At 36.6% G+C, this 13355-nt stretch overlaps 1 protein-coding gene across 1 annotated transcript in view; it reads left to right on the top strand.

Annotated features, from left to right (window-relative positions):
• Positions 1–13355, top strand: part of LOC150104646 (beta-1,4-glucuronyltransferase 1-like) — a 330743-nt gene that overhangs the window by 190347 nt on the left and 127041 nt on the right. The gene's annotated exons all lie outside the window — the stretch shown is intronic.

The raw sequence follows: 13355 nt of genomic DNA, 5'->3' as shown, positions 1-13355 counted from the left end.
ATTTGTTCCGGTGAGTACCTCGTAAAATTTCAGTCTGCTCTGAGCGTTAGTCTCTTAGCGTTCTGAGAACATTAAAAGTGCGATACTGTAGTTAATACATTGACCTTTATTGTTTTTAAGAGTAGATGTCTGCCTTTTTGTTTTCAACAAGGCTTTATAAATTTGTATCACGGCCTTGTTTACGATGTGTCAGTGTGTCATCGATATTTGTTATTCTGCTGAAATTGTGTGTGTGGATCTGATTTATGTGACATTCATTGAAGTCAAGCTAATTAGAAGTGTAAACTTAGATCAGCTACGTTTTTTATGTGGTTAATTGCAGTTAACAAGAACAATAAACGAACGACGCGCGCGCAAGAGAGAGAGATCATGATATATAGGGTCGCTGACCACATATGACCCAGTTTCATTGTGGAGAGTAAGTAGCGTAGAATTTTGCGAACTCGGACTTGTAAGAATTACTGTGACCGAGTGTACTTTTTAGGTCACAGCTAACACTTAATATGAATTGCTTTGCTACTATTATTTTAGCGGTTCGTTCACACCCAGGAGTTTTAAACTCTTCCTTCTGTTTTCTAGCCTATAACCTCATACTTTGAGTGGGCGATAGAAAAGTTCATTTGAACACACTCGCTGGATCCCCGTAGTTGTTCTTGTGTTACAATTCATCTAATTGACCTATAAAAATATTAGTCGTCATTTCCTTCGAATTCTGTCATATTAAATTAATGTGTTTTAGACCAAAGATGTCAAGGATCTCATTAAATAATTAACAATTTCATTTCTTGTATTCAAATTTGGATTTTTTCTCCCGAAGTTATTCCAACGATTATGCTATTTTCATCGACAGATAAACTATTAGTTTAGTAAATTATAAAGTACGAGAGATCGTAAGATTTGTTAAAGACGTTCAATTAAGAGCTTTAATACGTAGAAGACAGCGCATTATTTATCATTCATTAAGCTCTCGTTTATTACGTGCTATCTGAAAACGGTGTGAGCCTCCGTAGCTCAGTTATTCGGAATTCGACGGACGGAATTCGAACTCAAAATATTTGAGTTCGAATTCCGTCTGTGAGGAACCTTTATCAGAGCTTTTCAATTAAAGATGAGTCAGGATCTCATATGGAACTGGGGGTGGGGGGGGGTTCATCCCTCAAAACAGGCAAACATGGCTCGTGAAACTAGAGACATAAAACACTGTTGGACAAGGAAGGCAGCGGGGAAACCAACTTGTTCCCTAGTAATGTAGCATTGCTATCCCACCAAACTAATGGTTGAGGCAAAAACACACATCTTAACGGAATGGGAGTCCCGTTAAGCGTTACTCCAATTACATTTACGTCCTTTGCCATTTAGATAAGATTAAATTCTGCATGCTTTCACTAGCCTAGTGATAGGATACTGAGTGAGAGAAAATTCAAACACTTGATCTCCCCTCCCCATTAATGCTGTCATTTTTTTTTTTCTTGTGAATAGGCATTGTGTAGGATGAAGTGTTGTGTGATGTTTGTGATGGAAAGATTGTTTTGCACTCAGTAAAATTAGCCAAGTTTAATAAATTTAAGTTTTCGTACTTGAAAGTTGCTAACAAAAAGCACACTTATTTCTGATCCTAAGTTGCTGCGTGTTTCTTAGGACCATTTTTCTTCTAAGTGAGCCACAATGTTTTATGGCTTATATTAAAATTTCCTTAATATGACCTTTCTTTTGAATTTAAATTAAAATTCGCTAGTGTTCTGTCAGTGGAGTAAAATGCATGAATGTGTATTATCAAGTAGGAAACATGATGTCACATTCGGTTTTCCGAATTGAGATAATTTCATGCTTTCTTAATTTTTATGCTAATTTTATTCCACTGTTAAAAGTTAGGGAGCTAGTTTCATGCTTTGTGTGTGTGTGTTATGTTCCATCGAGTCGTTTTCGACGCCTGGTGATCCCACGAACATACACTCTCCATTCAGATCTGTCCCAGACCATGTCTTTCAGAATATCCAGGCGCATTCCAGTTGCTTCTTTAACTCCATCCACCCATCTAATTCTTGGTCTTCCTCTTCTCCTGCTTCCATCAATTTTAATAAGCGTCATCATCTTCTCCAGATTGTCATTTGCTCGCGTATTATGTCCGAAGTATGACAATTTTTGCTTGATGATCATAGCTTCGAGGAAGCAATCTGGCTTTATTCTATCTATCACTGATTTATTGGTTTGCTTTGCAGTCCATGGGTATTCTAAGTAAGCGTCTCCAAACCCATAATTCATATGCATCTATGTTCCTTCTTTCACTCTTTCTCAGGGTCCAACTTTCACATCCATACAGTACCACAGGGAATGGCATTGCTTTCACGATTCTGATTTTTGTTGCGAGGCTAATATCTTTATATTTAAAGATCTTGCTTAAATTTGTCATTGCCTTCTTTTCGAGTAATAATCTTCTAACTTCTTCGGTACAATAACCATCTTTATCAATTCGGGATCCTAGGAGCACAAAATTGTTAAACTGCTTCCATTTTCTTCCCATCTACTTCAAAATCATTAAGTTCACATGTTGCCATAACTTTTGTCCTTTTGAGGTTAAGTTTAAGACCATATTTAGCACTTTCTTCTTTAACTTTCATAATAAGTTCTTCCAAATCATCTTTGCATTCTGCTTGCAAGGTGGTATCATCTGCATACCTCAAATTATTAATATATTCCCCATCAATTTTAATTCCAACTGAAGATTCCTCCAGCCCTGCCATTCTTAAAATATATTCGATGTACAAGTTAAACAGGTACGGAGATAAAATACGTCCTTGTCGCACCCCTTTACCTATTGTGAAATGCTCAGTTTCTCCAAGATCTGCTCGGACAGTAGCTTTTTCATAATAAAGATTCCTCAGAAGGATAACGAAATGCTCTGGGACTCCCATTGTTCTTAACACATTCCACAGTTTCACATGATCTACAGAGTCAAAAGCCTTGCTATAGTCGAGGAAACAAAGGTAGACATTCTTTTGATATTCCTGTGCTCTTTCTATTATCCATCTCACATTGGCGATTTGATCTATCGTTCCTCTGCCTTTTCGAAATCCTGCTTGTTCATCTGGCATTTCTCTCTTCATGAATGGTTCCAGTCTTAAGATCATTCAGATCTTACTTAAGATCTGAATGATCTTAAGTAAGACTTGCATGAGAAATCATTGCTATAGTTCTGTAATTTTCGCACTCTCTTGCATCGCCTTTCTTCAATAAAGATATATATATATATATATATATATATATATATATATATTGGAGTAATTTTGGAGTCCTTTCTGTAAAGGACTTCTGTATACTCTTTCCATCTTTCTTTGATGTCTGCAGCTTCTGTAAGATATCCTTTGTGTTTACTTTTCAATATTGTCACCTTGGCACTAAACTTCCCTGCTAGTTCTCTGATCTTTTTGAAAAGATCTATTGTTTTTCCTTTCTTGTTTTGGTCTTCTATTTGTTGGCATTCCTAGTTAAAGTATTTTTCCTTGTCTCTTCTGGCTTGTCGTTGAAACTCTGCATTCAAATGCCGTACTTCCTGCAAATTTCCTGTGGCCTTCATTTTCCTCCTTTCCTGAGCAGTTTTGATGGCATCTTCTGATAGCCATTTGGACTTCTTCTTACAAACTGTTGGAATATTCTTCTTTGCTTCTGTTTTAATTATATCTTTAATATCTTCCCATAGTTCATCTGGTTCTCTTTCACACAAATTAAGTGTGTTGAATCTGTTCTGTATGCTAATAGTGTATTCAGCTGGTATGTTTCCAAGATCATATCTGATCGACATTTGTGTTGTTTTCAATTTCCGTAATTTCAGATGTATCGTAGCCACTAATATTGCATCAAATCCTTATAAAAAGGTATTTTGCTCTTGTGGATTCCCTTTGGTTTAACCTGAATACTAAATATAATTTTGCTTCCTTGTTTGTCATACTAATAATATATCGTATACCTCGGTCCTGCGTAATAGGTATCAGTAATAGCAGTAAACACTTTCATTGACGGACCGCATCTGAAGGTGGGTTAACCCTCCTGCGGTGGAAGTGTTTTTCACCAACAAACTGGTCAGAAGAACATATATGCAGTAAACAACCTTAAGACGCTGGTGTCATAACTCCTTAGTTACTTTGCTCTAATACTAAATAAACAAGAGGTCCCACTCTTCTCACTTAATTGTAGGATATGGCACTGCAACATGCATTGGGATAGTTTTCTGTAATTAGTAAAATGAATTCAGTGTACATTCAGAATTTATTAAGACATTTTGATTTTCAGTCAGAAAAGTCTGTACTTAAGAATAATGCAATAGGGTAAAATATCACAAATGCTCACACCCTCCAAGGTTTTTATTACGTGCTGTTAATTGAGAAAAACGAGATACCAGCTCCTCCATGTAGGATACCTGTGTTCGTGGTAGTGCGGGAACCTTTCAGTGGTGGTACTGGTCCTTTTCATCTTTTTTTCCTATGTTCTTCTCTCTACTTCTCCTGAGTTTATCACTATCACTGGAATCCAAGCCCTTCCATTCCGTTTGCCGTACAGCGCAACCCGCAGATATTCGTAAAAAGGGAATCCTGATTGTCGTGCTCTGCTTTAGTTGTTTTGGTAAGGCAATTATTCCTGATGGTCCTGTCGGGAGGACCATCAGGAATCTGATAGCGAACTTGCCATGAAGTATCAACAGTGGTGGTTAGTCCTCCTGCTCCATATTCCGTGAATAGGATCAAAGGCTTGCTATGGTGCCAGTTATGGCATATATGGCGTCCAGTGTAGCTCTAGCGTTCCTCTTCCGATCGCAGTTGTTGTCTGCACGAGACCGTAGGCATCCCGTGAGATTTCGTGGTGGGTGGGAAGCTCTGGCACTGAACTCACTTTTTTTGCATAATGTCATCTTTCTTCATAAATTCGACAGATGACGTTTTTCTATTGGGAAAATGTTATTCTTTATTCGGAAGGGTTAAAGGATCTCCAAAATTCGTTAAGAAACTCCATTCAGGAGATATTTTAGTCGAAACATTTTACTGGAAATATTCAGAGCAGCTCCTCCATGAAGCATCAATCGAGGGCAATGCCAGTCACCGTAATCCTGCACTAAAGTTATATTTCCTCGAGAAGTAATTTCAGAGTCGACGCTCCTCAGTGTTCCTGCGAAGAGTATGCCCAGGATTTAAAAGGTCAAGAAATGCAGCCATAACAATAATTCTCATTTCAAGCATGTCGTGGTAAAGATCATGAAAATAAAGATCAAGTGCAAAGCAAAATGTACTAATTGCGTGGGAAATCGTCCAGCATGCCATAGGCGGAAGGTTAACAGTTTCAAAAGATTAAGACCGAGTAGAACATTTGGTATTACGAGAGGAAATATACAACGACATCTAGCAGAAAATCCTCTTAATCTTAGAGAACTTTAACACGTATGACTTTCGCACTTAAAATTATGTCATCCCGTAAATATGATGTACTCGAAATCCCATTAAAGCCAATAAACGAATATGGCCTAACTCCTGAAAACACCGAAAATGATCTAAGTACACGAGAATCCTCTAATAAGAAAAGTAATGAAATGTACTCTTCAAAGAATCAAGGAAATGCCTGCAAACCCACAAATAGATACAGAAAAAAGAAAAAAAAAAAAAGACTGAGACATGCAGAACTTCACAGAAATTGGAAACTCGGTAGATCCACCAAACATTAACTTCCTACATTGGAATTGTATTGTAAATGTTTTTATTGATAATGGTTGCATCAAACCCTTATAAAGGGTATTTTGCTCTTGTGGATTCCCTTTGGTTTTACGTGAATGCTAAATTAGCGTCAAACCCTTAAATACAAATGTGATAATACCTTCTTATGCGAAGTAGAATATAACATTTATGGGAGTAATAATTTTCTTGTGATATCCGTACTCTTACATGCAAAGCCGTGTATTGGATCACGGATATCACGACTGAAGATAAATCAAGCTGTGTGGAATATCTTCTCGTCATTGGCAAAATTTGATTCTGCAGCAGCCAGCTTCTCTCCAAGTCAGTTTCCGCCTTTTCCCAGACCTTGGTGACATGCAGAAAGAAAGTACAGCAGCCAGGAAATCCCAAAAGCTCCACATACCTCCATTACACAGAATTTAACTATTCTCAAATGCTCGCGCTTGAGCACAATACATCTACCGTTAGAGCCAAAAGGATTCGTGGATCCTATTATCAGATCAACACGGAAAATTCGTAGTGATCTGGTGATATATATCCCTTCCCTACACACACACGCACCGATCCTAAAGAAGAATGGATGAAAGTTGTTAATACCAAAATCCCCCGCAGGCTCTCAGGAAGAGACGAAAACATCGGCAGTATCCTTTTATACCCCCCCCCCCCACACACACACACCTGAATGCTGAACCTAAAAAGCAAAGCAGAAAAACGCCAATTCTGTTCTCTGTGAATGATTTTGAAGTTTACAAGAAAAGCTGCTTTGCTTCGTTGTCGACCAACAGCTGTAGGACCCAAATGGCATATACATTATGAGATTATTAAACAATCTGCATTATCTTCCATGTGTCCAACTGCTCTACTTACCAGAATTCTGTGAGACTGTATTTCTGGAATTCGTAGCAAAATGCAATTATTATTGCATTTTCAAAACCAGTTAAAGATCCAAAAATCCTAGGAAACTGTGGTCCACTCTGATTAGCTGCTTGTGGAAGATCTTGAAGAAAAAAAAATTAACTCTCGTCTCTTATGGTTTCTGGAGAGTAACAATCTTTTTTTTTTTTCTTTTTTTTTTTTTCCTGTTCCATAACAGTCCGCTTCAGAAAACATTACTGTGCCTCACGTGATTCAGTCCGACTGGAAATATCCATCAGAGATGATTTTCTAAAACAGGAACATTAAGTATAAATTTTCTTTTTCATATTTAGCATACTGAAAGACGTACGCAATTCGGTATCAGAGAGAACCACCCTCTTTTTATCAAAAACTATCCATAGCCGAATTTTCCAAGTCCAAGTTGGATCAACCCTTCCTAGACCCATTCTCCAAGAGGAACGATTCCGCAATGGTCATTCAAGCTCTTTGCTGTGTTAACTTGATAACAAAACAACTTCCTCCAGCCTAAAGTAATGCTCTCTGTGAATGACTACTAATTTTTTTTCATTCTTCCAGCGTACAATTATAGAATAGCCAAAATTGGGAGCTTGAAATGATTCATATTTTCTCCAAAGAAAACTGTTTGAGAGCATTTTTTTTCCCCACAAAAATATTCATCCTGATCCAGAACCTAAGACCAGGATAAACGATAATTTCAGTTGCAACAGAGGCAAAGTTCTCTGTATTTATATTCGAGAGAGAGGGGACCACCATTTCTTTGTCATTTGAGAGTAAATTCCAGAGAGCGGTGAACATTCTTCATACCATAGCTTTCACCTTTCAGGATGCGGAGGATGTTCTTTGTCCTATTTGTATCAAGAATTTATCTCTCCAAGTCCAATTGCTAACGGTAGGAAAATTTATACAAGATCTTTATACAAGACTGCCTTACGTATTTTTATTTTGCGAATGAAAACATTACTACAATCTCTAGACACAATCTGAGTAGATAATACTGCATGGATACGCGCTCATAAATATGATACTATCTGTGAGACGGCTGCATTTCATCATAGTTATTTCAAACACATAGAATACTTATGTTTATACTTATATGCAGATAATTCAAAATCAGTATCTTCTCAAGGGGAGTTTACAGCTCTTCCCAGACAGTATACATTAATCAAATGCCACTAGAATGTAACAACTATATTGTTGAGCTTGCATACCTTAGAGCTTACAATTACATAAAACTGAAATCCTAAAAAAGGTTAATTATTTAGACTGATTCGCTTAGCTCTTTATGGATAATGTTTGGTGTACTAACACATCCAGTGCTTTCTCGGATCCGACATTTGTTCTGTCAAATAGGTAGGTTCCAGCTGGGCGTTCTGCATCGGGTCCCAACCCATGTTGAGTTAAGGGAATCGAGGTTGCAGAAACTGCAGCAAGGCCTGCTCGTTTCCTAAAGTTACTGTTATCTGAATGTTTCTTGTACCGGTTAAAGGCAGATTATAAGACAAATTAATATATCAGTGGCAAATCTCATGGAATCGCGACTAACAACAAACTGCTAGATTAAGCCTGAAATTAAATTATTGTAGTCTAATCCATGCAGGGACCACCATAAACAGGGAGTTATTCTTGATCGGCTCAGCATAGATCATAGTCATCTTACCCACTGTTAGGTATTGAGGGGTGGTGAATATGCCTTCATGTGAGTACTGCGATTTTTAAGCCATCCGTCATATTTTAATCGACTGTCTTCAATTATTTCCATGCGCACAACCATTTGCTTTTTTTCGCTGATTATAATTGCTAAAGCAATCTGTCTGAATCTGAAGCTCGTGCCCATTTTATTCGATTTTCTAAATATATTTGGTATCCTTAAATTTTTAAATCCTACTAAATTAAAATTTTGCTTAAATTTTATTATGTACGGGCAGCTTTGTGATTTTATTATTAATAATATGCACTTGAATTTTTATATAAAAAGATATTTTCATATTTTATTTATATATCCGTTACATTTTTACTCTTAAACGCCCACCTGGGGCTATAGTGGCTAATACAAAAAAAAAAATATATATATATATATATATATATATATTTAAATAAATCAACTAAAATATAAAAATAAATAAATTGCAGTGGACACACCCTAATGTTTCGGTGAATTTTCCATCTAACAAAATATGTCCATTGAGGCAATTAGACTTATAACAAATCCCTCTCAAATTCTAAACATTTTACTGAAGGGAAAAAAAAAGTTGAGTGAACAGAGAAAATTAGTTATGGGTCAAATGATGTATGGGTTAAAACAGTCTCAGTTCAATTATTGCTTTTTCACGCCATATACCGTGTTCTGTATCGAAGAGCATGCATATAAACACGGTCGACTTATAAGGTAGACCATTAAAGAAGCCCTTACTTCCCATTGGTTAAAAAGCAGAGAAAAGACTGTTTACTTTCACTCATTTGCACTCCATGTCGGAAGGTTATTTGTGGCTACACGCTGTTTTAGCTGCTATTATTTCTTGGCATCACAGCGGAATGGTTAATGGAATGATGCCTTTTACAGTATGACTAATCAGAATAGACTAATCTCATGTTTTCGAAGAATCAGAGGGGAAAAAAAAGTTATGCTAGCTTTTAACTACGGGTGCAATATTACGTGCTAGAATCGATCTCGTGCTTTTCGAAGATCAACATCGGGACAATTAGCTGCACGTCCCAAGAGTTTGTATGCAATACATAAATTTAGCTGAATGTTTCACCTGGATATAAGGCAGAAACAGGGTTTTTGTACTAATCAGTTTTGAAAGCACCTGAAAATGTATATTTGAACGGTGTACATGGGCGTGTGACTATATATTTGTTTATCCAAGCGTGCGTACTCTAAACTAGCTCATCAGTTCGTTTACACTTAATCAACCAAGACAGTTCTAAATTTCCCCCCCCCCCCGATTCTTCGAAAACATGAGATTAGTCTATTCTGATTAGTCATACTGTAAGAGGCATCATTCCATTAACCATTCCGCTGTGATGTTTCCCTTCCACCTCTCTGCTAGAAAAATTCCGGTGGAATTTTTCTAGCAGAGAGTTGGGAGGGAAAGAGGATTTATTTATTATTATTGTTTTTTTTTTTTAAGTGTGACAAGTTTCAATACAGTTAGGGCAGAACAAGTCTGTAATTCTAACTGCATTAGCAAATCCAGTTAAAGACGTATTTGGCATTTGCTTTCATTGAGTACGCTACGTGAACCTAGTGGAAGCTGTTAGGATCTTACGAAGGTTGTAAGGGATTTCTTAAGTTATCAAGCCCGCCCTCTCCCTTTACTGAATGAGGCAAGAGAAAAATCGTAGTAACGCCACTTCTCCCCTATTTTTGCTTTGTGTGAGTGTGCACATGCACATATTTATTATTGGAGTTATATTTATTACAGTTCAAATAATTTAAATACTTAGCTTAGGATAATGGAATTAACCATTTTTCATTGAAAATGGTCTTATTCGTTCTGTCATTGTTCTAAATTTTAATAAAATTGAATTTAGGTTCTTAATCATGCCAGGTATATATTTTCGTTTTTAAACTGGATGAATAACAAAAACTTCATTACAATAACTTTTGTTAGTTATGTATGTTTTCATTTGATAGATTTCATTTTTGCGGGGCCTGTTACAATTGCTGTGTTTAAATTTGTATTTTCTGAAAGCGAAATTCTTTTCTTTTTCTTTCTTTTTTTTTTTTTAATTCAAAACTACCTGAAGACGATATAACTATCAGTACTTTGGCAATAGATTGCTGCAGGTAGTCACTCTATAGCTTACTTTGTAAAACTTTCAGCTCTCGACCCGTGGTCCTTTTATTGGGATTCTAAAACAAAGTGTTTGAAGTGCACAGTTAAGCGAAAAAGTGAAATCATGTTAGCCACGAGTACTTAACGCTGGTCACGTCCCTGAAGATATGAGCTTTAGCTTCTGTAGTAGTCTGGTAACTTCATTTAAATTCTATCCTTCACGCTGTGGACGTTAAATCTGTTTTGTCGTTTAGTGTCTGTGAAAGACTTTGCCAAAATGGCGAGGATAAGTCTATAACAACGTTTCTTTTTCCATTTTTCTCTCTACCCCCTTAGGGTTATTAGATCCGCCAGTTGACTGCTCCATTTGGCGTAGAGAAAAAGCGATAGCCTAACTCCCGTACATCGTTATAAAAATTTGTTATCGACAGTAGTTCACTCTGATCGCTAGGTGTTAAGTGTGCGTGAATCTAATGAAAACAAATTGGTTGCTTTAATGCTGCGATGCACCAGCAAATAGTCCTTTAAAGATGGAGGAGTGAATATGATCGGTAATGAAAGAAAGTGTTTTCTTCAAAGGATAAAATGCTTTCACCCATTCAATTAGGCTTAGTTTTAATGAGGTTGTGTGTAGAGGTAATCACTTTAGAATGCAAATGAATATAAATACATGTAGCATTTTTTTATTTCCAATAACAATTTTTTCTGAAATATCACTAACATTAAAACTAGAACTTCTTTTCTGAATTCCAGTCGAAGCATTTAATGAAACATAGTTATAAATTTAAAATTATACAGATTCATAACTGTTGGAAATACATGGAGAACGTATGGAAAATATAATACATTGTATTTATCAGTATTCATAATTCTAGGAACGAGCTGAGAATTCTAAATACAGCTATTTATTAACAACTACATGCGAAAGTTAGAACCTAAACAAAACTGATAGCAAAATTTCAGATGTTGATTAGAGTGCTGTTTGCGTTTTCATTGAACTATGGACAGATAAGTCCTAGAGTGAATCGGTAGGACTTTGAGGCTCCTTAAGAGCATTGACAGGAGAAAGTTGAAAAACTGTGTGCGCATTTGACTGAGTAGTTTACCTACTCTCCATGATGGTCTCATACTGGGAGATGAAATTCATCTGCCACCTATATACGATCGCAAACATCTTTGCCTATGGAGAGATTCGAATCAGCATCCTCTCCTCACCCAGTATGATACCATCACTCCTTTTATTTGGAGGCCAGAAATGGCTTAAGAAAGGTTCCATGTTTGGTCTCCAGAGCAGGGTTTCCGGACTGTAATTAAAAAAAAAAAAAAATACAGAAAAAATAAATGACGAATCCTTTGACGACTCAATGTACTCATAGGTTTGCAAAGTTGGGTGAGAGAGACGTGAACATTGGAAGGTGGATTTCTGAAAAACCGTTAAAGGGGATTACAGTTCTTAGTCAAAGGAGAATTAAAAAGAAAGACGAGAAAATTTATAAAGACTAGGAATATTCGGAGCCGGCACATTTATATTTAACTTACCTCACTCACCTCGAATGTTCTCAGATCATTCTACAATCTCCTCCGAATTTTCATCCAGCGAAATAAGTAAACTTGCCAGAAGGACCACGCGCAATTAGCAGACATAATATACTGGCTTTATAGTTTAGCGACCTCGGCCGTAATTCAAAGCAATTCGACTACTCTTTAGATCTAGTTGAGGAAGCAGACTAATATGAATGACTCTGTTTCGGAATCGCGTATATTTGGATATCTTGTAATGTCGTCTGTTTGTTCTTCTACCCATTATTACACATAGCTTAATGTAATATTCTTAATTTCCTCTTTTAGTGCGAAATATACTCTAAAGTGACGCATTTACTACCCTCTTTCCACCGAACTTTACTGGGAACATTCAGTTAGGCTCATTCCGAGCGTTGTGGTAGAGCTTGTTTCCAAACAATTTTGGTACATGAACGAAAACGCTGGAAGGTAAGCGAAATATTAATGGTATTGTGCATCTCACTGCGATTTAAGACACTCGATAAGATAACCAATTTTTGTGGTCGTTGAACATGAGGTTGAATGAGGGTCGATGTATGTCAGGTTTTGCTATCCGCTTTGGCAAACAATAGAAATTCAAGACAACTTGGAATTTTGTTTTATCTAGTTTATGTAGCGCCTACCCACGTACTACCCGCACCTTTCGTGGACAGGTGCTACATAAAACTGTCCACATTAGTAACGTGGCACAATTTCAAAAATTATATAAAAATTAATTTTATATAATTTTTGGTAATTTTTTTCAAATTTATTCATAACATAGTCCGGAAACACTGCTCTAGATAACAAACATTGAACTTTTTCAAGCCACTTCAAGCTTCCAATAAGCGGTGCTGTGGTCTCACACCGCGCGATGAAATTTATCTATCATCCAAAGACAACCACAAATACCCACACCCATTGCGGATTCGAACCCGCAGCTGATTGGAGAGCAGGTATGTTAACCGTGCGACCAACCAGGCCCGTCAGTTAATGTGAGAAGGTAAAAATGGAGTATAGAGAGGTCAGAGAAAAATATTTCAAATAGCTAATTTATATATATGATTTCGTGGGCAGCATATTTTTCTGTTTGAATAATTGTACCAGACAAATTTCGAAAAACCTCTGGACAGACTGCCATTTCATAATTGAGAATTCATCTATTGCCATACCTGTTTCTAACATTGATCGATATATAGTTTATAAAGAGAAATCAGCAGATAATTCAAATATCTGATATCTATAGCTGAAATCTGAAATGTATTTCTTTAAAGAGAAACATAAAAGAAATTCTCACATGCAAATTATAAACAGTTGCTTTGGGTTATGGAAAATAAACATTGATAAATTTTTAAAAAAAATGCAAGTAAGAATGTATTACAACAGCGAAATGCAGTATGGAAGGCTCATCCTTTAGTTATGA

Source organism: Typopeltis vanoorti, chromosome 7 (assembly GCF_054136105.1).
Source record: "Typopeltis vanoorti isolate ZY-2024b chromosome 7, IOZ_Tvanoo_1.0, whole genome shotgun sequence".
NCBI classification, from domain to species: Eukaryota; Metazoa; Arthropoda; class Arachnida; order Uropygi; family Thelyphonidae; genus Typopeltis; species Typopeltis vanoorti.
The sequence above is the reverse complement of the archived record's forward strand: the minus strand, read 5'-3'. Positions and strand labels throughout refer to the sequence as shown.